This window comes from Sciurus carolinensis, chromosome 11, assembly GCF_902686445.1.
Source record: "Sciurus carolinensis chromosome 11, mSciCar1.2, whole genome shotgun sequence".
In the NCBI taxonomy this organism is placed as follows: domain Eukaryota; kingdom Metazoa; phylum Chordata; class Mammalia; order Rodentia; family Sciuridae; genus Sciurus; species Sciurus carolinensis.
The window spans coordinates 122108777-122133675 of NC_062223.1; the positions used below are offsets into that span (position 1 = coordinate 122108777).

The 24899-nt window shown below is 40.7% G+C and overlaps 1 protein-coding gene across 2 annotated transcripts in view; it reads left to right on the top strand.

The window, feature by feature from the left end:
- Nucleotides 1–24899, top strand: part of Gramd1b (GRAM domain containing 1B) — a 237336-nt gene that overhangs the window by 8227 nt on the left and 204210 nt on the right. The window lies entirely within an intron of this gene.

Consider the following 24899-nt stretch of genomic DNA (forward strand, 5'->3'; position numbering starts at 1 on the left):
AGGGCATCTTGGTAATGACCATAAAGAGGAGAATGGGTGTCATAGGAATGCCGAAACCACAGCACTAAGCAGAATAGTCCAGGTGGGTCTGAGAGGGCTTTTTCAGAGGCTATATTTGAGTCGGGTTTCAAAAGGTGAATAGATGTGTTCCAGATAGAGAAGAATGAAGTCTTATTTGAGGCAGAGGGGAGGCATGTGTAAAGGCATGGATTAGTGAAGTACTCTCTGCATTTGTGTGCTTGCAAATAGGGTGTGCTGTCAGAGAGGTGAGGAGACTATAAAAGTTGGAGTGAGATTTGTAAACGTCCAGTTATAGGATTTGTATTTAACTGAGACTGAGGATGTTTTTCAGCAGGAGAGTAAGAAAGAACAGATTGGATTTTTAGGAAGAGAACTCTGATAATCATGTGGAGGATGAACCAAAACAGGAAGAGTCCAACATGATGGTCAGATTCCATAAACATGCATGCTGGGTGTCCAGGTGAGACTGGAAGGGTTTTGATGTCTGGCAAGAAAGGTTGGGAAGTATGTTTAGATGTAGAGCTAGTTAAAGGAAGTTATCAAAATTTGGTGGCAGGTGAATGGTGGAAGCCAAGGGAAGGAAGCAGAAGAGCATAGAATTCACTCATGTCCTAGCTTGATGTTATCTAAGCTAGATGAATGGCCATAACTTGAGATGTGAAGCATCAAAAAAATAAGCAGGGTTGAAGGATAAGGAAATGAAATCAAAATTCGAGTAGGACAAAGATTGAAAGAGGGCAGTATAGTACTCATCGGGGTCATTCATAAAAGTGGCAAAACATAGTTTCAGTGAAGTTGCAGGAAAAGATGGGACAGGAACAAGAGAGTGACAGTGTACAGCTTAGGAACTGAAGATAGCAGAGACTTGGAGCCAGCAGGAAAGGAAGGAGATGGAATGACAACTCACATGGGAAGGAAGAATGAAAAAAATTCATAAGTGGAGACTCATTTGTGTTTATCAATAAGGGGAAACAACTAGATAGAAAGGGAAGGGTTGAAGATACAGGATAGGGAAGAGAGAGGGTAGGATTCTTGAGAACTCAGAAGGAACATAATCTAGCAAACAAACCTAACAGGAAGGATTAAACGTGTAGAGGTAAGAATGGAAGGGAACCAATATTTATCATTTGTCCAGAATTGTGCTAGGTATTTTATATTTATTGATTTAATTTTCATTGAAATCTTTAAAGGAAAGAGAAGAGGTGTCCCTTCCTTGGAGAAAATAGCAAAGAATGAGTTCTACTTGCAGAAGTATGCATGTGAAGAACCATCGAAAGGCACTTAGAGAGAGAACTTCTATTTCCCCTGTGAGGAAGAGGTAAAGTCTTCTTCTGAGAATAGAGTAGGGAGTGAGGTAGGGAGTTCAAGAAGAATGGAAATGTTTTGCAGAGGCAAAATTGTTGAGTGAAGACAAGTACAACAATTTCCACCAAATGCTAGCACCTGCTGGAGTCAGAAACCATATTCTGTCATGACAGTCATCTCAGTCTTAGCCATAGCCCACGAGGAGGACAGGAAAGGCAGCTGGCAGGACTCCTCTTGTGTGATTGTGTTGAGAAGGCTCAGCAGAATCAGAGGCACTAAGCATGCAGGAGACTCCCGCTGAGCTGGAACCAGGGGAAGGAAAGCTAGAAGGTGACTGTTAAACTGAAAGAGTGATAAGAAAACATTTAAAGAAGGAATAAAATGAGAAATTTGAACTGATTGGAGATTGAGATCTTGACAGATCTCAGAGGGGCTTTGAGATTCTAGGTTAACATCTGGATAAAGATGACAACAAGGGTACATGCCAGCCATATTTTTGTCATCAAAGATCAAAGTGGTTTTTTATTGAACAGGAGCTCAAGAAGGGCTATGAAAGTCAACATGGGATAATCTCTCTCCATCTTGGACTAGTGGGCTTCAGGAAACACTGCTGTGCTAGATGATGTCTCATGGTCTTGTCTGCCCAAATCTGATGATTGTGTACAGATGCAGAAGCGGAATAATGGATGTTTTGATGGATTTCTAAAATGCATTACTGCAAGTTTTGTCCATCTTAGATTTTAGAAGGTCCAAGTCACAGAACTTTTTTTTTTTTTTTTTTTAACCTGGGCTATATATTTTTTTAATTTTATGTCATAGTGCTTTAAAATAAATTTGTCCCTTCCACAGAACAGTTCCTATGTCTCATTTCATGAAACGTTAGGTTCATGAAGTGAATTTTCTAGGCCATTCCCCACACCTCTACTTCAGCCAAGTAAAATGATTGTTTCCATTTTTATCCAATCTGGCATGTTCTGTGGGGTTGATTCACCCCACATAGCCATGTGCTTTCTCCAAGCATTGTAACCAGAAGCCAGGCATAGTACGGGCCTACTGAGGCAGATAAAGGCTCTTTCTGTCTTTCAGGGAACAGCACCAGCAGGTGGGCTTCTTACCTGTCTGGCTCTTTCTGACTTGTTCTATTTGAATTCTCTCTGCTGTGTCTGTCCTTGTTCTCTGCCCCACCCCAGCTTATCTTCAAGTTCCCTCTGTATCTCCATGTTGTTTACTGGGTTGTTATAAAATCTGTAGTTTGGTGCAACTGCATGTCTCTGTTCTTCTTACAAATACCAAGAGGAAACAGCTCTCTAACTATCTGTGAACAATTGATGTCATCCAAAAAAGAACTTTATAAATCAGGGAAAAAAATATCTCAGCTGTGTCTTATCTGCCTGTGTATTTGTTCACCTCCGTTACAGAGCACTGAAGCAAGGCCTAACGGTGCTCTTTCTGGGTCAGTCTGTTATCCTTCCTTACAGGTGGTTCTGATTTCTTCCACTGTTATTACAGTAGGAGACTAAATGTAATTACCCAGGGTTTCAATTTAGATGTCAAACACAATTACAGAGGAAACCATGAGTGTCCTTCTCATGATTCAGTTGTTACTTAGTTTTATGGTGAACTCTGGATAAGAAATACTAAAAATTCGGCTCTTGGCTGCCTTTGAGGTCTTCCTTTGATATACTCCTGTCTGTTGAGGAGCCTAGGATTACCTTATTTATCCTTTTATAGATGAAGAAAATGAGGCTCAGAGAAGAGAAGTCACTTATTTAAGTTCATAAATTAGACTGGTAATAGATTGGGGACTGGCACCCCCATTTCCCGAGACAGAATTGAGTGTTCTGCCTCTCTCTGCAGAGGAGCTTTACCCTCCAGTTGCTGGAGGAATGTGTTCCCACTGAGGTGGCAGTTTGTAGGGAACCGTGTAAAATGTTCTCTTCCTCAGTTTGCCTATTGCAGATTATTTTGTAAATTTTTATACTGTACCCACTGATTCTTTTTTCTTCTCCCCTCATTGTGTGGTGGGTGTGTGCTTAAGAGAGAGTGATCTGAGCAAGTCAATTTTGTTTTGCCACTTCACATTCTAAATCTTGCTTATACTAGTAACAAAATTGATTCTTTGATTATTTATAATATGTCACCCTCTGTTAACAGGTAAAGGTTCGCGTTCATAATTGAGAGCCAACCCTTTCTAAACATTTTGGTCTCTTATACAGCAAAGGGGCTAGAAACATGTAGAGAGGTCATCGAGTTTTCCTGGTCTTTTAGCTGGAATGTTTGGAGGCTGTAGGAGAACTTGAGGTAGGGTGGGTGCAGGTTTCCTTGACTGACTGAAAGTGATCTATGGCCTGGTAAGTTAAGACTGAGAGTATGTGACCTGCACAGTGGAGGAACCTGAGGGATGATACTACAGCTCCAGGCTGCCCTTTCAGAAGAGGTGGGAGTTCTTCCAAATCCCTGCTTGGGGCCTTGAAGGTTAGGTTGGTGGAGTACATGTTTATTGCTACAGAAAGGCCCTAAGCAAGGATCCCTAACTCTGGGATTTTTGCCACACCATAAGAATACTGGAAAAGCTTAAAATGTACTTAGGAAGGAGGAAATCTCTAAGGTACATAGGTGCATGCATAGCTGGAGGAGATAATTTGACTGTGGACAAGAAAATGCATGGGAAGGACCTGAGCTGTTCATAAGAGAATTAAGGAAATCCTCTGAAACAGTTTCCTGGTCTCCCCCTTCTGCCCCACTGCAACATGAATTAATAAGTTATATTGTTGAACTGTTGAAGAAATCATACAATCTCCTTTAGCCAGAGTTTGAGATCCCTAAAAGTTTAGCAGTACAGAACTGATGGTCATTTTGGAGAACCATTTCTATTGCTGATTATTTCTGCTCTCTGATTTTGCTTTCCTCAGGGAGAATCCCATCTGGACAAACTATCAGTTAACAGCCATGTAGTTATCCATGTTAATAGCTTTACTGAGTACCTACTCAGACATGCTAGTGAGAAGAGAAATGTGGCATGTGGTGGGAGTTTCAATGTATTATTAGTATCTATGCTTTGACTATTTTCTTGGTCTGTTCAAATGCTATTAACTGCTTCCAAAATGTTATCTATGATGTTTGTAGTCTGAACTGTGTCTCTGTTATCTGTGTTATTGTTTCTGTCTGTTCTTAAATAACTCATCAAGTAATTTTGTGTTTTGTCTGTCCAATTCTCCTCAGCCCCAAACTGAGTCTAGTTTTCCAAGTTAAGCCATTTGCTGTTGAGTCCTAGAGTCAGTTAATGGTAATATAAAATAAGCATACCTAGTCACAGCCCTTTCCTCTGTCATAGTAAACCACTGTCTCTGTTCAACCTTTAACTGAAACCACAATGCAGAGTTTCAAGGAGCCCTCTCTTAAACATGGGTATCATTAAGGTCCAGAGATTTCTAACCACAGATTTACTATCTTTGGAATAAAAGCCTGAGAGCAGCCTAACTTGCGTCTAATGCAGGAAGGGCAAGTTAAAAACAGACTTGACACCTCAAGGATGTCACTGACCTATAGGCATTACAACCTTTGAGTTTTATTTTGGTAACAGCCTCCTGATATATTTGTCTGCCATTTGGTTAAATTATTGCAAAGCAACAGACAGTGAATCGCTGCTTTTATTTCCAGATCACTCTGCTATAGACTAATGGGTTCTCCCTCTGGGCTGAGTGCTTGGGTCATGAGATGACAGATGTGGGAATAGTCATCCTAGGAATGAGCTATACTAAAATATCATTTAAAGCTCTGTTGCTGGGTTGCCATCACTTAGGTGGGGCATGATAGCATCTGTCTTCCCCATGTCACATGGAGCAAAGTAGTCACAGAGCTTCAATAAATGATTCATTTGACCTTGGCAATGATCCAGATCAAATCTATAGCTAAAGAATCATCTTCATTATCATTATCATCGTTTCCATTAAAAATCTTTTATTGAGACTTTGACTATGTGCCAAACACTTTGCTAAGCACAATGCATTCATGATCTCACCTTATTCCTTCGTCGTAGTCAGTATTATTAATTTTCCAGTTTCACAGATGAGAAGACCAAGATTTGTGAGACTGAAAGACTTCCTCAAGGTTAGTTTAATAGTATACACATCTGAAGTTCAAATTTGGGTCTGATTTCATATCTTGAGCTTCCCACACAACTATGTTATATAAAACAAAGCAATCAGAAATTATTTATCAGGCATTTCCCCTTTCTGTGTTAGATTTATGGGAATGGGGGTACAAAGACACATAAGTTGCTGCTCATCCCTATGTTGTTGCTCAAGAAGTTATTTAAAAATAATTAACAGGGCTGGGGTTGTAGCTCAGTGGTAGATCACTTCCCTAGCATGTGTGAGGCGCTGAGTTTGATTCTCAGCACTACATATAAACAACTAAAGATTCATCAACAACTAAAAAGAAAATTTTTAAAAAAGTAATTAATAGTATATGAAATTATCAACAAAAATATAATAAATATCATTGATAAAGAGGAAGTCTTGGAGGTGAGATTCACACTGGGCTTTGAAGAGTGGATAAGATTGACACACATGGAAAATAAGTTGGAAAAGCACTTCACATAAAGCAGGTGATGAGTCCAACACTAAAGGAAGGAGACTGTTGAAGGGAGGAGAGTGTTTGGAAGTGGGTAGATGATGAGCCATCCAGGTATGAAGTATCTGCACACATCTTTTTGGCCAACAAATTTTTACTGAATGCCTGCTACATAGAGCTGCTTTCTAGAGAGAGAATGAGAGAGAAGGGTGGAGAGGGGTATTAGAGCCTCCCTGAGCATCCAGTTCAGGATTTGGGACTTTATCTGATAGATCTGAAACTCACAATCTGTAGTCTAGGAGTTCCACATGGATTTCAAAACCTTCCCCGGCAAATCTCCAAACTGATTGCTTTGTCATGTCCCCATTTCCTGTGTTCTTCTGGACTTCACATTGGAGTGGGGTGTTCCTCTGACAAAGACATCCATTTATCTGTTTGGAGAACACCTGTATGTTCAGGGGATGAGGAAAGAGATAATACCTTTTAAAAGTCAAAGAGATTGGAGAATTAGACTACGGTTGTGTCATCAGAGCTCAGAATAAGAGTTTGAAAGAAAGTGTAGAGTCAATGACGTCAAAGGGGTAGAGGGTTTCAGATGTGACAAAGAGAAGGAGATTACAGATCAAGAGGATGTGTTTGAATTTGATAGCTGGAATACCAGTGATCTTGAAGAATACATTTCTATAGTGTAGTAGGGACATTAGTCCCATTGCAGGGGACAAAGAAGTAAATGAAAAATGATGATTGTATAGTAAGGCTGTTCATTTTGCCTGTTCAGTGATCAAAAGAGAAGAAACTGAGGGTAACAACAGCAGGGGTAAAGAATGGATGGAAGATTTTCTTTCTCAAAATGGACAAAACTAGTACGTATTTGAAAATGGAGGATACAGACAGAAGAAACTGAAGAAATTGGAAGCAAAAGATATAAAACAGAGAACTTTCCCTGTCCACTGGGGTTTCATACCTATATATTCTAATGATAACTTGATTAGATCTTTAAAAAACAGTATGGTTCCATTGGCAGAGTTATCCATGTGCTCTCCATATCTCTCACTCAGTCTTTTGCCCTTAAGTCATATCCCCATGTGGTCTTTAAACCCATCTGTCACTGGATGATGACTGAGTAGCAATGATTATCTATTTACTTGGAGATTGAAGCCATCTATTTTCTCATGCAGGTGAGTTTCCTGTTGAATGTGCTCATAAAATTTCCCCCTATTTGTCCAATTTTTTTTCAGCTGACTCTCTGACTTAGGACTTTTAGATCACTGGAGTTTTTCTCTTTGGTAAAAAGAAAGGAAGAAAGAGAAATTAGTAAATACATATGTGACATAGAGATTCATCCACCCAGGAACACATGTATGTGTGTGTGTGCACGTATGGAACACAATTTATTTCAACAATCACGTACTGAGCACTTAACTATGGGTCAGAGACTCTGATAAGGTGTTGGAATTACAAAGAATAATTGAGTTACAAACTCAATTATTACCCCATAGGAAAGAAGTCAGATTCACAACCAGACATATTTTCTCTGACATGTTAGTGCAAAGGTGGAACAGTTTCCTGGTGCTATAGAAATATAGAAAGGGGACACTCAATCCCACCTGGGAGTATGATAAAAGTTTCTTAGAAGAGATGATGCTTAAGAGTTTAAGTTTTGAAGTATAGACAAAAGCAGGCAAAAAAAGTTGGGCAGAGCATCCTAGACAGAGAAAGCAATATATGCAAAACTACAGGGGTCAGAGACAGTGTGGTTTTCTCAGAAAACATTGGTTTATTTTGGAATTATCATGTAAAGTGAAAAGGATTAATTGAAAGGGGTGCACCTAGGCAGGTACACTAGACAAGGTTATGAGAAAACTTACATCAGGAACCAATTTCTTAGAAGTGTGTTAATGACCATGTAAAACTATTGAGGAATTGAAACAGGGTGATATCACAATCATGTTTATGTGCAGATCTAATCCACTTACAAATGAATGATCCAAGAGAGTGACTCAGGAACGCCTTTGGCTTCAATTTACTGAAAACCCAACTAACAGTAGGCTCAGAAAATGAAGGATGATATTTTTCAACCAGTTAGTCCAGGAAAAGGTTTTCTGGGATTGGTTAAGATACCTGATAGTATGATCAGAGACAGTTTTGTTTTGTGCTTCCATCCCCACCTATTTTGCTTTTGATCCTCACACTGGTACTTTGAGGTCCCAAGAAGGCTGTTACTGCTCAGCAATCATGTTCTTATTCAAGGTGGGAAGAAAGGAGATGTAGTGGGGCAGTATCATATTTTTTTTTTTTCTGGTTGGTTGGTTTTTGGTTTTTTGTTTTCCAAGGCTGCTTAGGCTTTCCCAGAAATTTCCTAGTGCACTTTCCTTGATATCTCATTGACCAGACCTGGAAAGCTGCCATTGGCTACAAAGGAGGCTGGGACAAAATATTCTTTCCAACTTCCATAATAAAGGAAATGAATGTTGAGTTAACCAATTGACAGTATATACCATAGAGATTTAGCTGTAGCAGAGGCTTGGAGGTTGGACTGCTTACCAATAAATGGCATCGACTGCCTGGCGGTAGAGGAGGAACAGGACCCTCCTCAAAGCAAAGCAGTGAGCAAATATTTTTGTTGTTAGAAGAGACCAAGCCAGGGGATGAAGGGTACTGGAGTTTGGGTGTTCTTAGTATAGAGAGTGGGCTGGTTACCATATGGAATGCTTCGTGCTGAACCAATAGACATCTGGTACAACCCTAGGTTGTTTGTTAAAAATCAACAACATCCAGCTCCCTGCTCTGGAGCTCAATTCTTTTGTACCTCTTTTACATGCCTTATTAGGCTTCAATAATTTTTTTATTCCAATGCTAGAATTAAGCTGGGCACTGTTGGAGGATAAGCAGAATGCAGTTAAGGAAGTTGACAATAAAGAATAAGAACAATGTCTGTCTCTAAGCAGCTTATGTTCTATATGAAACACTTGAAAAATAGTGTAAGAGAAGAAATAAGCAGTGTTTATGGTTGGACATAGACAAGTAGCCACAACCAAGTTATGGGCCACAAGCCATGTGTAAATTGGGTTTTAGTGATTCAAGGGCAAATGTCACCACTGCATCTCTGTCAACACTGCTTTGCAGAGTTGTCTGACAGACTTGCCTCAAAATACATTGGGATCCAATGTTTCATCAGCAGCCCCTTCTTACCTTTACAGGTGCGCACATACATGCCCCGTCTCCACCCTCTCCTCCCAGGCTAATATGTCAGAAGGGAAGACAATAGCTCTGGCATATCAATCTTACTATTTATTCCTAAATTTGAAAAAAAAAAAAAGAAAAAATGCAGTATAACAGTGTTACAGAAATGCTTGAATGCTTGGAGGAAAAGGACAATCATAACCAAATTCTACTTCCTGAATATAACTAAGGTGTAATCTTTTCTAGATTTCAGCATGGAAGTAATGCTGTGTGTGTGTGTGTGTGTGTGTGTGTGTGTGTGAGCACACGTGCTTGTATGTGCATGAGTGCCTATGTGCATGTGTGTGTATGTGCTTCTGATCAGATGGTATTTGCCATTTTGCATACTGCTTTATTTACAGAGTTAGATCTCATAAAATGTGTTGATTAAATGAATATTGATGCAGTTTCCACAAGAACAAAATGTACTACTTCTCCCCCTTTGTTAATATAAATTGTTCTCAATATTTTCTGAATAGAGATGGGGCAATGTAGGTTTCTAGGCTCGCTATTTTTAAGGTGTAGACCCTGTTACAATAAGAAATACCTTAGCATGGAATCAGGAGACTGAGAAGAACTGGAATCCTGATGGACAGGAGCAAGATAAGGATCACTCTAGTCCCATCTGTCTCTAAAGGGAACCATCTGAAGTGCAAAGATGATATCTCTCATTTGCATGATTCTCTTTTCCATTTCTATTTGCTCAAATCTTGTCCTTTTTTTCCAGTAACTCACCAAGGAACAGGGACTTTCTTGGATAAGGAATGTGGGGTGACTTGAACCAAGTTCTTGGAATTTGAATTCTATCCTCCCACAGGACCCGTATCTGGATTTCTATTCCCGCTTACTCAGTAACTGCTAGTTAACTAAAGGGACACATGTGAAGAGTTTCATACTTCAGTTCTGTAAGTCTTAGACCCACAGAAAGGACATGGAATTCACATATATTGATCAATACTCTTTTTCTCTTCTGTCCATTTCTACCTTCCTGAATCATTCTCAATAATGATTCTAAAAGGACTGGGGATGTGGTTCAGTGATAGAGTGGTTGCCTGGCATGCAAGAAGCCCTGGATTTGATCCCTAAATAAATAAATAAATAAATAAATACAACAGTGCTTCCTGCTTTATGTAGTCACCTGTGAGTAAATAAGCAAATAATAATAAGAAGAAGAATGATTCTAAAAGAACACAAGTGTCTTCCTTGACAAACAAACCACACCTCCCTTCAAACATTCTACTCAGCTCCTGAATTCCTCTGACAGTCTAATAAATAGATCCAATAAGACAATACTATTGCACTTTCTTTAGGATGATTTATCCTGGGATGTGCCTCCTCTACCTCATCTGCACACCTCACACTAGTGTGATAGCTGTTATTAAAAGCCCAAAGGTTAGGGAAAGCCAAGATGGCAGAGTAGAGGGAGGCTGTATTCCTTGTTGCTCTATAACTCAGGTTTCAAGCAGAGGATATCTGTTTCTTGGTGAGGCAGTTTTTGCTACTTATCGATCCCCTGCTATTTACCCCATTTGTCTACTGCGATCACCTGCAGTCTGCAGCATACTGACTACTTATTGAGTGCAGATTGCTCACTGATTGGTGCCTATCGTCCGCCATTTGCCTGCCTCTTGCCTGTCCATTGCCTGCCTTTCACCTACCCATCACCCACTGCCCAAGGTTCACCTGCCAATCGTCCAACGGCAGCCAGCAGACTGACCACAGACCACCAGTGGATTGCCAGCTGCCTGCTGTTGCCTGGAAGTCCACTGTCACAGTGCCTGCATGTTTGGTTACATGTGGCTGCCACCATTTTGAGACTGGCTGGACTGACTGCACCCCACCTCCAGGATCCCTCAGACAGACTGATCACACCCTGCCTCTGGGACCTCCAGCTGACTACGCCCACACCCGAGCTGCAGCTCCCTATTTGCCAACACATTTGGAACCCAGAGCGGCCATCTTGGATTATCCTGGAAGTGGTAGCTCCCATCTTTAGGTGGGGCAAATCTCATCGTGAGACGCCTGCTGGAGACTGGAAGTTCATTGTCAGGTACCTCTCATACATCAGGCTACTGAAGACTGGGAGATTGGAATAGTATATGACTATTAGAGTGTAGACTTTTTTTTCTTTTTTTTTCTTCTCCTTTTTGAAAAATTTTGTTTTTATTTCTTTACTTTTCTTGCTCTGTTTTTCTTTTGTTTGTTTCCTCAGAGTCTCTTTCTCCCTTTTCTCATGCTAACAACCAACTTCTTTTGATTACACTTTCACTCTTTCTATGATCTAGAACTTCTATATACTCTTTTCTTATCCCATTAACAGCTACATCCTACGTCCCTCCCCATCCTCTTTGAAAAGCCCAAAGGCTAATATCTAAAAGCATCAACAGCCATGTTTGTTCTAGAGTTTATACCACTCATGTGAACTGTGTGATCTACCTCAAGTTTGATGAGCTGTTCTGGGTATGATCAGATGTTCCCAGTAGGCAAAGCATTAGCTAAGAGGGTCAGATGTATGCTGGTGGCAGGAAAAAGTGAATATTCCTTTGAATAACAGAGTCAAGCAGTTTCCAGAGTATGACATCTCAGCAGGATGGCCATGAAGAAAGAAGGGGACTGTGTTGCTCAGGAAACTGGAACCAGGTCTGGTGAACATCAAAAGCAGCAGATGAGGAGGCAAGGAAGTGAGCCATTTAGGGAAGGGGTGACTCACCAATATCCACTCCTGGCTTTTATTAAACACCCACCAGGATAAATCTCTGAACTGGACATGCTTCCTGTCCTCTGCTTTCATATACCACCTGGAAGAGCTGGAAGATAATGTACACTTAGAAGTTCCAGAGGCTCTCTGTTTTTCTCTGTATGGAAGACCCTGACTTGGGAACTTGAAGAGGAAGTTTAGATAGCTAAAGAAAAGTCTAGAGGAAGATATTGAACCTGAATGAAATGGTCCATCTTTCATGGCCCCATGTTCCTAGCTGAAGTGGGCATCTGTGTCAATGGCAATTGTTCTGCCTTTTTCTATGTGATGCCTCAGTGTTTTAGACTGCATATGGAGAAGTGCTTAGCATGTGGCAAGCCCTCAGACTGTGTTCTGTCCTCCCCTCCTCCCTCTCAGCTTAGATATATTTCTTTTCCTATTAGCACAAGACCAAGTGCCGTATGTTGTAGTGGTCAGAACCCTGGACTTGGTAAACGTTATCAGAGCTGCTGTTGTTTATGGAACATGTCTCTGTGCCAGGCAGGTAGTTGAAGGTACCATCTTTCCTGTTTACTTCTAAAGATGTTGAAACTTGAGGACCCTGATTAACTTGTCAAGATCACAGCATCAGTGACAGGAAGATTTACATCAAAACCCATGTTCATCTGCTTCTTTCCTTGTCCTTCATTCCTATAAATGTTCTATCTCCCAGAACCCAGAAGAGCTGGTTTTCAAATCTCAGTTCAGCTACTTCCCAAATGAATATTTCATCACATTGGGTCTCAGTGTACTCATCTGTCAAATGGAAAGATTGGGCTATATGTTTGTGTGTTTGGGCTATATGTTTTCTGTTGTCCCTGCTAGCTCTCAAGCTCTGTGCATTGTCTAAGGCTTATTTTTTTTTTTTTTTTTTTTTTTTTTTTGGTGGTACTGGGGATTGAACCCAGGGCTTTGTGCTTGTGAGGCAAGCACTCTACCAACTGAGCTATAGCCCCAGCCCTAAGGCTTAGTCATAAGTGGAACTTTCATGAGTGTAACATCAATTAGTCTGGAATATATGGGGGAACGATAAGAGAAATTATTTGTTTCATTATTATTTGTTAAGTGTAAGGGGACATAGCAGAGACCAAAGCTGTCATGGTCTGATCTTTGCAACTTAACCAGTAAAGCAAGGAAAACACACTGAATTTTTTACAAGCATTAAGTGTTAATCAGAAAGAATACAGCATATCAGACACTTCAGTGGGCAATTCACGTGAACCCAGTTTAGTCAGTTCAGTGAACATCTGCATGGGTCCTAGAGAAAGCAAGCGATAGAGATTTAGCATCAAAACATAATGACACAATATGCCACCTGGGTTCAGCCTTCTCTTCTATTATTCTTTCTTTTTGTGAAGCTCCTCACGTACCCCAATTTCAGTGGGGATTGTGGGAAGAATTATTCAGTGTCACCCTCAAGAGTAGCAAGGGGATATGTGGACAAGGACAAGGGGAGGTCACAGGAAGGGTCCAGAGCAGGAGTTCAGGTTGGAGGGATGTAACAAGGCGAAAGCATTGGGTTACACCTTAAGAACATCTCCCAAAAGCTTACTTACTATTCCAGAAAGTGTTTGAAAGCCTGGACATAGGAAAAGAAAGAAATTCATAGTATCTCTGATTTGGAGGGGATCCAATAGGACATGTGGTCCAACCTCATCTCATTATTTAAATCCCATTGCAGCCTTCCAGGAAGGCTTTTGACTTGAATGATGTCCTTGAAGGGTAACTCCCCCCACTACCCTGTGACCACAAGGCACACCCATTTTATTATAGGACAGCTCAGGCTGCAGAGAGTGGCACCTCTTTGTGTTGAGTGGACTTTTTATTCATTTTAAAAATAACTTTTATTGCCTGACTTTAATTCTGTCCTTCTGGGTTACATAGAGCTGATGCAGTTTTCCTTTTCCTTTTTCTATTGTTGAGTCTCCAACATTTTCAAGTAGCCATCCTGTTTCTCTTAACAATTCTACATTACACAGCAAATACCCTGTCCCCATTTTTTTTTCATACAAAGTGCCTTATAATCTTCTAAGTCTGTGCCCCAGGTCAACTGGCCTTGTTTGGAAGGACTTTCATTGACTGGTGTCCTCTCAAAAGTGGGACCCTCAGAACTTAGGATGGCACTCCTGGGACATCAGCTGAGAAGCAGAGCAGACCTCTTTTCAGACACTTGGGCTTGGAGGGAGCCCAAGATCAATGTAGATTTTGTTGCAGCTGCTTTACCCTGTGACTTATATTGAGCTAAATCTGTGTGCCATCAATCAAGTAGCTACAACTCATCCTAATATGCAGTCATTTGTGTCTGCATCCTTTTATCCTGTTTACAATGATATAAAGATGCTACTGGATTCATTGTTAAAATCCAGAGGTACACTGTTTTTAGTAATTCCCTTATCTATTGTCATAGTTTAATAACTGTATCCAAAAAAGGCAATAATATTCATTTGACATTCCTTGGATTTAGTAAAATTTCACTGACTGCTATTGGTAACTGTTTTACTTTCTGAATGTTTCATAATGCCATGTTGTGAAATAACACAGTTGTGAATTTTGCTAGAGATCCATTTCATGCACACTGGTCTATAATTTGTAGAATCTACTTTGTTTCCTTCTCATTTTTTGGACACTGGGGTGGTTGCATACTTTCAGAATTATATAACCTTTCTTATTCTTCATAATTACACACACACACACACACACACACACCATCGAAAGAAACTGTACATGAAGGAGCAGCAGAACTTCATCAGGAGAGTTAATGGTAAAGCATGTGATCAGCAACCAAGGTTGAGGGGAGAGGAGGAGAAAACTGAAAAGGTGGAAGGAAACCTCTAACAGTTCTTGCCTCTGAGATCAGGGAAGGCTTTTAAAATCATAATGTCTGTTTAGTCAACATTCCATTACTGTAACAAATACCTGAAATCATCAAGATAATTATAAAGAGAAAAGGTTTATTTTGGCCCACAGTTTTGGAGATTTCAGTCTGTGGTGGGTTAGCTCTGTTGTTTTGGAGCATGTGGTGAGGCGGTTCATCAAGATAGGAGCATGTGGCAGAACAAAGCTGCTCACTTCATGGCCAGAATGCCAGAGAGGAAGAGGAAGAAACTGGGATCATACTAATCCTCTTTGAAGCCATACCCTCAATGAACAGAGGACCTCCACTAGGTCATACCTCTTGACACCAAGTTGGGGACTAAGCCTTTAATACATGGGACTTCGAGGGACATTTCAGATCCAAACTATAGTGATGTCTTTGTTACCACACCAATGTCATGACCAGGACTAAGGAGGAGCCAAGTGAAACCTCACCTCAGGTAGAAAATTTAAGGAAATGTTCCAAACTCTGTAATCAAGACAAATAACAGATTAGCTTAATATATTCTTAAAAATAAATAATGCAAAAACTTTATGATGAAAAAAAAAACAGAACTTTATATAAAGGTAGGATCTATATATTCCAATTTTGTCTGCTCTCTTTTTCTTAATTATAGCTTTACTGAGCTTTAATTTACAGACTTACAGTTCACTCATTTGAAGTGTAGAATCCAATAGTTGCTAGTATAGTCAGAATTGTGCAATCATCACCATCATCATTCTCAGAATGTATCATTAACCTAAAAAGAAGTCCTGTACACATGAACAGTTTCGCTATTTATTTTTTCCAATTTACCCAACCCTAGGCAATCACCAATTTCCATTCTGCCTCTATGAATTTGCCTATTTGGACTCTTCTATAAAATAAATGAAAACATATAAGATATGGTTTTTCTGAGTCTGTGTTCACTTAGCATAATATTTTTAAGTTTCATCCATATTAAGCATTTGAATCAATGCTTCATTCCCTTTTATGGATGAATGATATTCTGTCATATGCATAAACCACATTTTATCCATTCTTCAGTTGATGGACATTTTGAGTTGTTTCTACTTTTTGTTTAATATGACTAATGCTGGTATAAATACAGGGTTCTTTTTTTTTTTTTTTTCTTTTTTTCTTTCCTTATTTCTTTGAGTGTGTGTGTGTGTGTGTGTGTGTGTGTGTGTGTGTGTGTGTGAATCTCTTATCTCTTCATCTCTCTTGGTGAATACCTGGGAGTGACATTGTTGGATCATATGGCAACAGTGTTAAATCTCTTTAGAAACTGCTGTACTGTTTTCTGAAGTCGCTGCACTATTTTACAGTCCCATCAGTAACAGATGAGAATTCCAGAACTTCTGTACATTCTCAACAACATTTATTACCATCTTTTAAATTATAATCATCCTAGGGGGTATGAAGTGGTATCTCATTGTAATTTTGCTCAGTGTCTCCCTGATGCCTGATGATGTTAAATATCATCTCATTTGTTTATGGGCTATTTATAATGTATTCTTGGAGAAAGTTCTATGCAGATTATTTGCCCATTTTAATTTTTTGGGTTTTTTGTATTATGGAATTGTTAGAGTTCTTTATACATTCTAAACAAAAGTCTCAAGTCCCCTATCAGATACATGATTTACGAAAATTTTCTCCAGGTTTTTGGCTTTTTTTTTTTCCTTCACTTTCTTGATGACATCTTTGAAGCACAAGAGTTTTTAATTTTGATAAAGTCCAGTTTATTTTTCTCTTATTGCTTGTGCTTTGGTGTCATATCTAAGAAACCATTACCTAATCCAAGGTCACAAAAATTTATGCCTATGTGTTCTTCTGAGAGTTTTATAGTTTTGCTCCTACATTTAAGTCTTTGATCCTCATGATCTATTTTTGAAAGGCAAATTGCATGACATTTAAAACTCAGACACTCATTCCTTACTCAAACTTCATCTGAAATCAAGATTAGGATTGGACCGAAAGGTTGCAAATTTACCAGACAAAGATGTACTAGGTGTCTCCAGAGATTTTATTATTAAGTAAGGCTTGATTTTTGAAGTATTCATACTTGGAGATATGGGTGATGGACTGATTGGCTCCTTGTGGGCGATCTAAGATGACAAGAGCATAGGTGATTTCTGCTTCTCTCCATCTAACACTACCACCAGTTCTGCTCTCTGCCTCTGTCCTGTCCCTCCCCTCTGGATCCCTTGGCCAAGATCACTTCAGGAGGGGACTCTCGTCCTCATGGTTGCTTGTAGATGTTTGTATGCTTGTGCCTCCAACCTGGCTCCCCACCCTGCCACCCTCCTGATTCTTGTCAGCTTTGCTTTCACAAGAACTTTTTAAGGTATCAGGGTAGTGATCTGGTTCTTCCCATGTGTACCCCCACTCTGTCCTTCCCTACCTGCCTTCCTTGGAGCAAATTCATACACACCTCAGGATGCTTCTTATTTTTAATTTTTCTCTCTTCCTATAGATAGAATTTATGAGGTTTCCATGGAAACCCCTGGCCAGAGGTAGGAGACTCTTGAACAGAGGTGAGATGAGCAGACCTGTTCATTTCTGCGGGGTTCTGGAGTGTCGCTCTCACTCCTCTCTACACTCCCCCTCCAATCCGTCCCTGGGCAGCTCTGGGATCCGTTTCTGGAACCCCAGAACCTTGTGTCTTAAGATTGAACAGATGGTGGTGACAATGGCTTTGAGAGCTGCAGCTTTGAGAGGAGGCTATTACTGGGTAGGTTGTCTGGTGGCTTTTTAAAAAAACCCTCAAATACCATGTGTTTTGCAGGAAAAGGTCAGTCCTCAGTGGTGATCAAGTTTTCCTATTGTGCCTTGGGCAAGTCCTGGATAGAAGACTAGCATCCTAAATCACCGCCATTGTCTTCATTTTATTGGGCAGAGAAGGAAAGGCCTTCTGGAAGTTGCCATAGTTGTGCTTGGTCTCTTGGTGATATTGCATTTAATCTGACACTTTAATCAATTCAGATGCCTTTCTTCTATGTTGGGATATTGGGCAAAGTTATTCTCAAAATGCTAAGAGAGATCTGGAGCTTTGGAGATGACACCCAGTTGATTACACTGAGATTAGGAATGTAGTCCAGAATAGGAGTTTTCTGGAAATGGATATATTTTGAGTGGGGGCCATTGTGGGTAGATCCTCAGTGTCCATTTGTTACCAAAAGCTCTGTCCTTGTCACCATTCCAATCCAATAATGAAGATAAGGTTTTGAGAAAAAGGAAAAAGAAGTTTTATTGCTTTGCTAGCAAAGGAGAAATACAGGGCTTCTGTCCCAGAGGCTGTGATTCTGCCCATCAGGGGACTTTTTTTTTTTTTTTTTGGGTGCTGGGGATCAAACCCAGGGCCTTGTGCTCGCAAGGCAAGCACTCTACCAACTGAGCTATCTCCCCAGCCCCACAGGGGACTTTTAAAGAGATTATTCAAAGGGTGCATTCCAGGTGTTCTTTGTCTGGAGTCATAATTCACTTGTTAATTTGGGAGATAGTCATCTTTTAGGTCTTCTGGTGCCATCTCTGAAGTTCTGTGGTAGGTGTGTGCTCCAGGACAGATAACTCTGCCTAGAATGGGGAAGAAAGGTAAGTCTGTTTCCTCTGAGGTTAGGGAGAGGAAAATTAAGGAGAAGGAGGGAGAGAGAAAGAGAAAGAAACATATTCATTTTAAAGATAAGTTTCAGTGACAGAGCAGCAAGGACTATATGCAAACCATAAATTAGAGCACTGGCACACATTGACCTTTGAGAGGTCGAGGGCAAATCCCTTGATGGGTGTGTGAACTGTGGCCTGGGAGTGGGGGGGCTCCTCCTTGACACTGGATAACTCTTGCCTGGAGAGTATTTACAGTGCTTCTCTCTAAAGCTACTGACTGCCTCAGAAATCCAGATCTAAGCTCTTGTTATATCTGAGGTCCAGAGTGGGGAAAACTTGACCCCTGATCCATGAGTTGATTTGATTTGCCAAAATTTGGGACCATTTTTATAGTGCTCCAGGACCACCCAAGGGTGGGGAGATGTTGAAATTCTTACATGTCAGGTCTTTACGTGGAGGACAGGTCTCATCAACTCACATAAAAAATCAACATGCTGAAACTGGAGGGGATTTTGGAGTCCAGAGGTCTTAACCCATGGATGGAAGCTTTCTGTGGGACTATAGAGTTATCAGGAATCAGGAATGCACTGAGTCCTGAAAACTCATCAACACAGTTGCCATCTCTTGGGACTCAGCCATTTTTTTTTTTTTAAATGATAAAATGCAGTTTCTATACTTGAAAAAATTATGAAGTACTGAATTTTGCAAATCTGTTGTCTTACAAATTAAGTAAACAGAAACCTGGATAGAAAGTAATGAGGTAGCAACTGGGCTGAAGTCACACAGCCAGGATCTCAGTCTTTGGATTGGGTAAATGTCAGGACCAGCACCCACTGATCTGCTCCTGCACAGCGGAAGGAGCTGACTCAGGGCAAAGGAGGCCTCTGACCAGTACATTGCTGGTCAGAGTCTGAGCTCGGTCACAGCTCTGAGTCTGAGAAAGAAACGACACATTAAAGTAAAACTTAGGTGGTTTCACCTTCCTGGAGTAAATGAATGACTTTAGTAAGAAAACTGAGGGTTTGGGGTGTGGGAAGGGAGGATGGGAAAATGGCTCAGAGGGCATTCATTTCTTTCACTACCCTTTGGAAAAGCAAATTATATTTTAAATTAGGTTCCTATCAAAGAGTGTGAATCATAACAGAAAGATTGGCCAGCTTCCCTTTCAAGACCAGAACTAGGAAGAGCTTTGAACCTGAACCTGATTGTATCTTCACATTTGCTATATTTAACTCTACTTCTGAACCTAGGTCAATCAAATCCAGGATTTGTTTCTTTAGAGCATTTTAGAGGAGTTGAGAATACAAAGGTCCATGATTAAGCATTACTGATTCTTTAATTATTTGGGGTCTGAGGTTTAAACTGGTATTGAACTCCAGGGTTCAGCTTAAATTCTTTTATATTGTGTAAAATGCCTCAGAGTTTCCATCCTGAAGACCTGCAGCTGGCGATATGCATCCATGTGTGTGCGAGGCGAGCATGTGGAGAATGCATGAATGTGGGTGACCGTGTTATGCACTACAGAAAGGCATCCAGGAGCGTATATGACCATGGGACTTGGCAGGGGCTTGGCAGGACACAGATGGCACACTCGGGTTAATGTGGGAGAGTTTATAAAGGGGGTTCTTTTCAGAGGAGTTAAGGGATATCAGCAAGGCACACATGAAGCATGCAGGTTGAGCTGTCAGAGAAGGCAGCCTGGCCCATGCTGTCGCCTTTGATACAAAGATGCAGTAAATCCGTGGAATATGGCATGAAGAAGGTGAGGGACAAATCCCTGCCCTCCTATTTCCAATCCCTGTCTCCCTTGGCTGGACCCAACCAGAAACCAGAGGGTAAGAGAACTGGTTATGTTGTTCACAAGAGTCAGCCTTTGTGTCACAGAGCAAGGTGGAGACACGTGGAGAGTATGGAAGCAGCCATCACTGGCCAGAGCTGAATGTGCGAAGGTGACAAGGGACAGCCGCACTCTGAGAATGTTCAGGTGCCAACCCAGACTCATCTGGATTTGCACTTAAAGAATGTTTCCTAGGTGTTGGGAAGTGGGCTGAATTACATTGTTATATTGTGTGTATGTACAAATATGTAACAACAAATCCCATCATCATGTGTAAGTAAAATGCACTGATTTTAAAAAAAGAGTGTTTCCTGCCTCAGAGTTTCTCTCTCCCCCTCTCCTTCTACCTATTTTGTTTTTTATTCCTGTGACACACTTTATTTCCAAAGTGCATGACATCTTCATTAAGTGGAAATTACATGTGCTCTGGGGCTATGTAATATTGGCTTGAAATCCCAGCTCTGCTACTTGGGCCTTTGGCAAGTTACTAACCTTCCAAGTTCCAGTTTCCCCATCTGTGAACCACTGAGCTCCTTCCGTGGTCAATGTGCAAATTAAAGACTGTATATCTCTATCCATCTGTATCAAAACCCTTTTTTTTTTAAATTTTTTTAGTTGTAGGTGGACCATTATTTTATTTTTGAAATTTATTTGTATGTGGTGCTGAGAATTGAACTCAGTGCCTCACGTATGCTAGGCAAACGCTCTACCACTGAGCTACAACCCCAGCCCTGTATCAATACCTTTATCTTCTAGATTAGGGAGTAGCTCACTCTAAGTGTCCAATAAATTCTATTTTCCTCATGCATCCTCTGCCTGTGCTCTGGGTTACAGCTCCGTGTTTTCTCTTATAGTTAGCTTCACGATTTAATTTTTCTTTCCTAAATCTTTGATCTCTTGCTATCTAGTGGTTCTTTCCTCTTCACTCATAAGTATTCCTTATTCATAAAGTCACATTACTGATATTAAAAAAGAAACTTCTTTCTTAATCTTAGTTCCTTTTTAACTTGCCTTGGTTATTGTTTTCTTCATCAGTGTGTGTGTGGGGGGGGTGTAGATACACACATCTCTCTCTATCTCTTCTTTTCTCTTTCCACACATTCACCCCATTAAAAATCCACATATACTCATTTTCCAAAGTTCTTCATCATCTCTCAGTTTCTCAATCCCTTGCAGTCTGGTGTGTTTACTGCCATTGTGCAAAAATGATCTCAGAAGTCTAATTAACTCCCAAGTGCCAGATCCACCAGCCCCTTTCTAGACTTCATCCTCCTTTGCAGCATTTGGCATCCACAGTCATATCTTTCTGCTCCAGATGCACATCTATCTTCATTCCTTGGTTTTCCGTTGACCTCTTTCAGTTTTCCCACCCAAGCTCCCTCAACTTCTCCATTCGTTTCACACTTTTTTCTCATACATGAAACATATGGGTTGTTTATTGGATTGCTTCTTCCTGTCGCTCCTATAAGAAGTTTCAGGAGAGCAGTGACTTTATCTGTCTTGTTTATTCTTCTCTCCCTCCTGGTAACCAGTGTCCCAGAACTTGGTATACAGCAAGTGTTGAACAAACACTATTTGAATGGAGAATGGAAGGAACTATTCCTCCAAGATAATCTTCTTATTCTTCTCCTCAAATATATACCTCCAAATAGACACTTCTAAGTCTCTTTTTTGGGATTAGAGGTTAGCAAGCCTTTTCCTTAAGGACTTGATGGGCAATATTTTTGGCTTGGAGGCCGCAGCAACTGAGCTCCTTCCATCAGCAACTCAGTTCTGTTGCTATAGAGCAAAAGCAGACACAGACAACACACAAACTAAGAGGTGTGGCTGTGTGCCAGTAAAACTTTAGTTATGAAAATACTCAGCTTACAGGCCATAATTTGCAGAACCCTGGTCTAACTCATGTTTCCAGTAGTTCAGTGGACATGGTCACATGATCAACTTAATGACACCTCAGATTCAACTCATCTGACTTGAAATTACGAACTTCAAGAGCCTCTCCTCTGGATATGATTCCTAGCTCATTTTATGTCATCTCTATTCTTCTAGTCACCCAGGATAGAAACCTGGGTTAGCTTCATTTTCAGCCTCTCCTTTCCCCAGTCAACCAGTGACCACATTCTGACTCCGTCACTGCCCTGGCTTAAGCTCTCATTAACTCTATCAGAATTACTGTCTTCACCTCCTCATCTTGGCCAGCTGGGGTGGGTCTGACTGCACCATACCCATCATTCCTTAGCATGGGGTAGAGTGACACAAAATCCCAGCCTCTGGGAAGAGGACGTAGGAGGATCGTCAGTTCAAGGCCAGCCTGGGCAACTTAGCGAGATCTTCTCAAAAGAAAAATTTTTATTAAAGGGCTGATGTTGTAACTGTGGTAAAGTACCCATGGGTTCAATCCCCAGTACCAAAAAACAACAATCAAGAAAACAAACATCTTTCTTAGTTTCCTTGTGTTGGTTGAATCTTAATTTTTTTTTCTTTCTTTTTTTTAAATTTTTTATATTTTTGATACCAGGGATTGAACCTAGGGACTTTTAATCACCAAGCCACATCCCCAGCCCTTTTTTGCATTTTATTTAGAGACAGGATCTTCTGAGTTGTTTAGGGCCTCGCTAAGTTGCTGAGTCTGGGTTTGAATTCATGATCCTCCTGCCTCAGCCTCCCGAGTCGCTGGGATTACAGGCATGAGACACCGTGCCTGGCTTTAAATATTTTAACATAGTTCCAAACCTGTTTACCCAGTTCTTGACTTCCTTATTGACGTAAGGACACCAAATCAACGGGCGCTTCATCCTGCCTTGCAGCATTTGGCATCCCAGTCATGTCCTTCTGCTCTAAATGCACAGCTGCCTTCATTTCTGGTCTTTCTGTTGATCCATCCCAGCTTTCCTGCCCAAGCTCCCTCCAACCCTTCATTCATTTCTTTTTTCTTTTTTGTGCACAAAATATAAATGTTGATAGTCTCATTCTTTCATGACTTTTTTCTTTCTTTCCTTTCATCCTGGAAGAACTGAAATACCCTTTCTATCTTCATTTCCCATGAAGATCTTTAAGCTCCAGGGTACAGAGTAACTGCTGCTTGCCCGGAGGCTCTACTCAGTCCCTCAAGCCTGAGTCAGAAGCTGCACAGCACCCACACTTCCCTGGAGTGTGGTTGCTTGTTGACACTCCCCGCCCTTCCTTGGTCTTGCCAAGCTCCTTGGAAGGCAGGAACAATGACCTTTCATTCTCATAGTTTGAGATTTAATTTCCAACTTTGCACGCTGAGGCATCTTATGGAACTGGATTCCATCTTTAATCCAAGAGCCCCTTCTGGGCCATGGGACCAGTCCCACTGGTGGAGATCAGAGGTCCTTGTGTAACCGTGTGTGTACTTGTGTGTAGCCATACTTCTTTCCGTATCCACCTCTTCATTCCTTTTCTAGCACTGACCATTATACTTTGTAGAGTGTGACAGACTTGAGTGGGATTCTACTTTGTGGCCTAGCTGTAGACTATTAAACCTCTTTACATCTCTGTTTTCCCATCTAGTATGTAGTAGTTGTGCACCACCACACCCAGCTTCTCCAGTAATTTTGAAGATTTGGGGTTGACTTGTAAGAGTGGCTTCCAGCATTCTGTATAGGAGGCCCCAGGGTAGAATCCAGGGGAGTCCTGTTCAAAGGGGAGTCCTCTTGGTGCCTTCAAGGCAATCTTCAAGGCAATCATCTATCCCCAGATTTTTAGAATTTCACTTTGAATATGACTTTCAGTGTATTTCTGCCTTACAAAACAGAAAGCTTCCTGGTCCCTCCTGGCCATAGTACCTGGGCAGGAGCAGTAGATGGGCTGAGCATGCTCAGTGGATGAATCCCTTTTGTTGGCTCTGAGGTGTTTAGCAGATCCTTCAACCCTGCTGGGCTTATCCTCTGTGGAGGGAGGTGACATAAACCCTTGTCCTGAGTTTGTATGAGGGGAGTAGGAAGGAAGGACTGATCCACTTTGTGAACACGAGCAAGTTCACTTCCATGCTGTTGGGTGCCTGTTAGACCATGATTGCAACCATTTCTTTTTATTTTTACTTTTTAAATTTTATTTTATTTATTCTTTTTAGTTATACATGACAGTAGAGTATATTTTGACATATTTATACAAACATGAATATGTCTTCTTCTAATTAGGATCCCAGTCTTGTGGATGTACATGATGGGGAGATTCACTGTGGTGTATTTCTATATGTACATAGGAAAGTCATGTCAGATTCATTCCACCATTTTTCCTATGCCTATCCTCCTCCCTTCCCTTCATTCCCCTTTGTCTAATCACCCTTGTTGTGTGTTAACATAGGCTATTTTTTTAAAATTTATTTTTATTGTAAACAAATGGGATACATGTTGTTTCTGTTTGTACATGAAGTAGAGGCATACCATTTGTGTAATCACACATTTACATAGGGTAATGGTGTTTGATTCATTCTGTAATTTTTTTTCCTTCCCCCCCACCCCTCCCACCCCTCTTTTCCCTCTATACAGTCCCTCCTTCCTCCATTCTTGCCCCCCTCCCATGCCCCATTATGTGTCATCATCCACTTATCCGTGAGATCATTTGTCCTTTGGTTTTTTGAGATTGGTTTATCTTACTTAGCATGTTATTCTCCAATTTCATCCATTTGCCTGCAAATGCCATAATTTTATTATTCTTTATAACTGAGTAATATTCCATTGTGTATATATACCACAATTTCTTTATCCATTCATCAATTG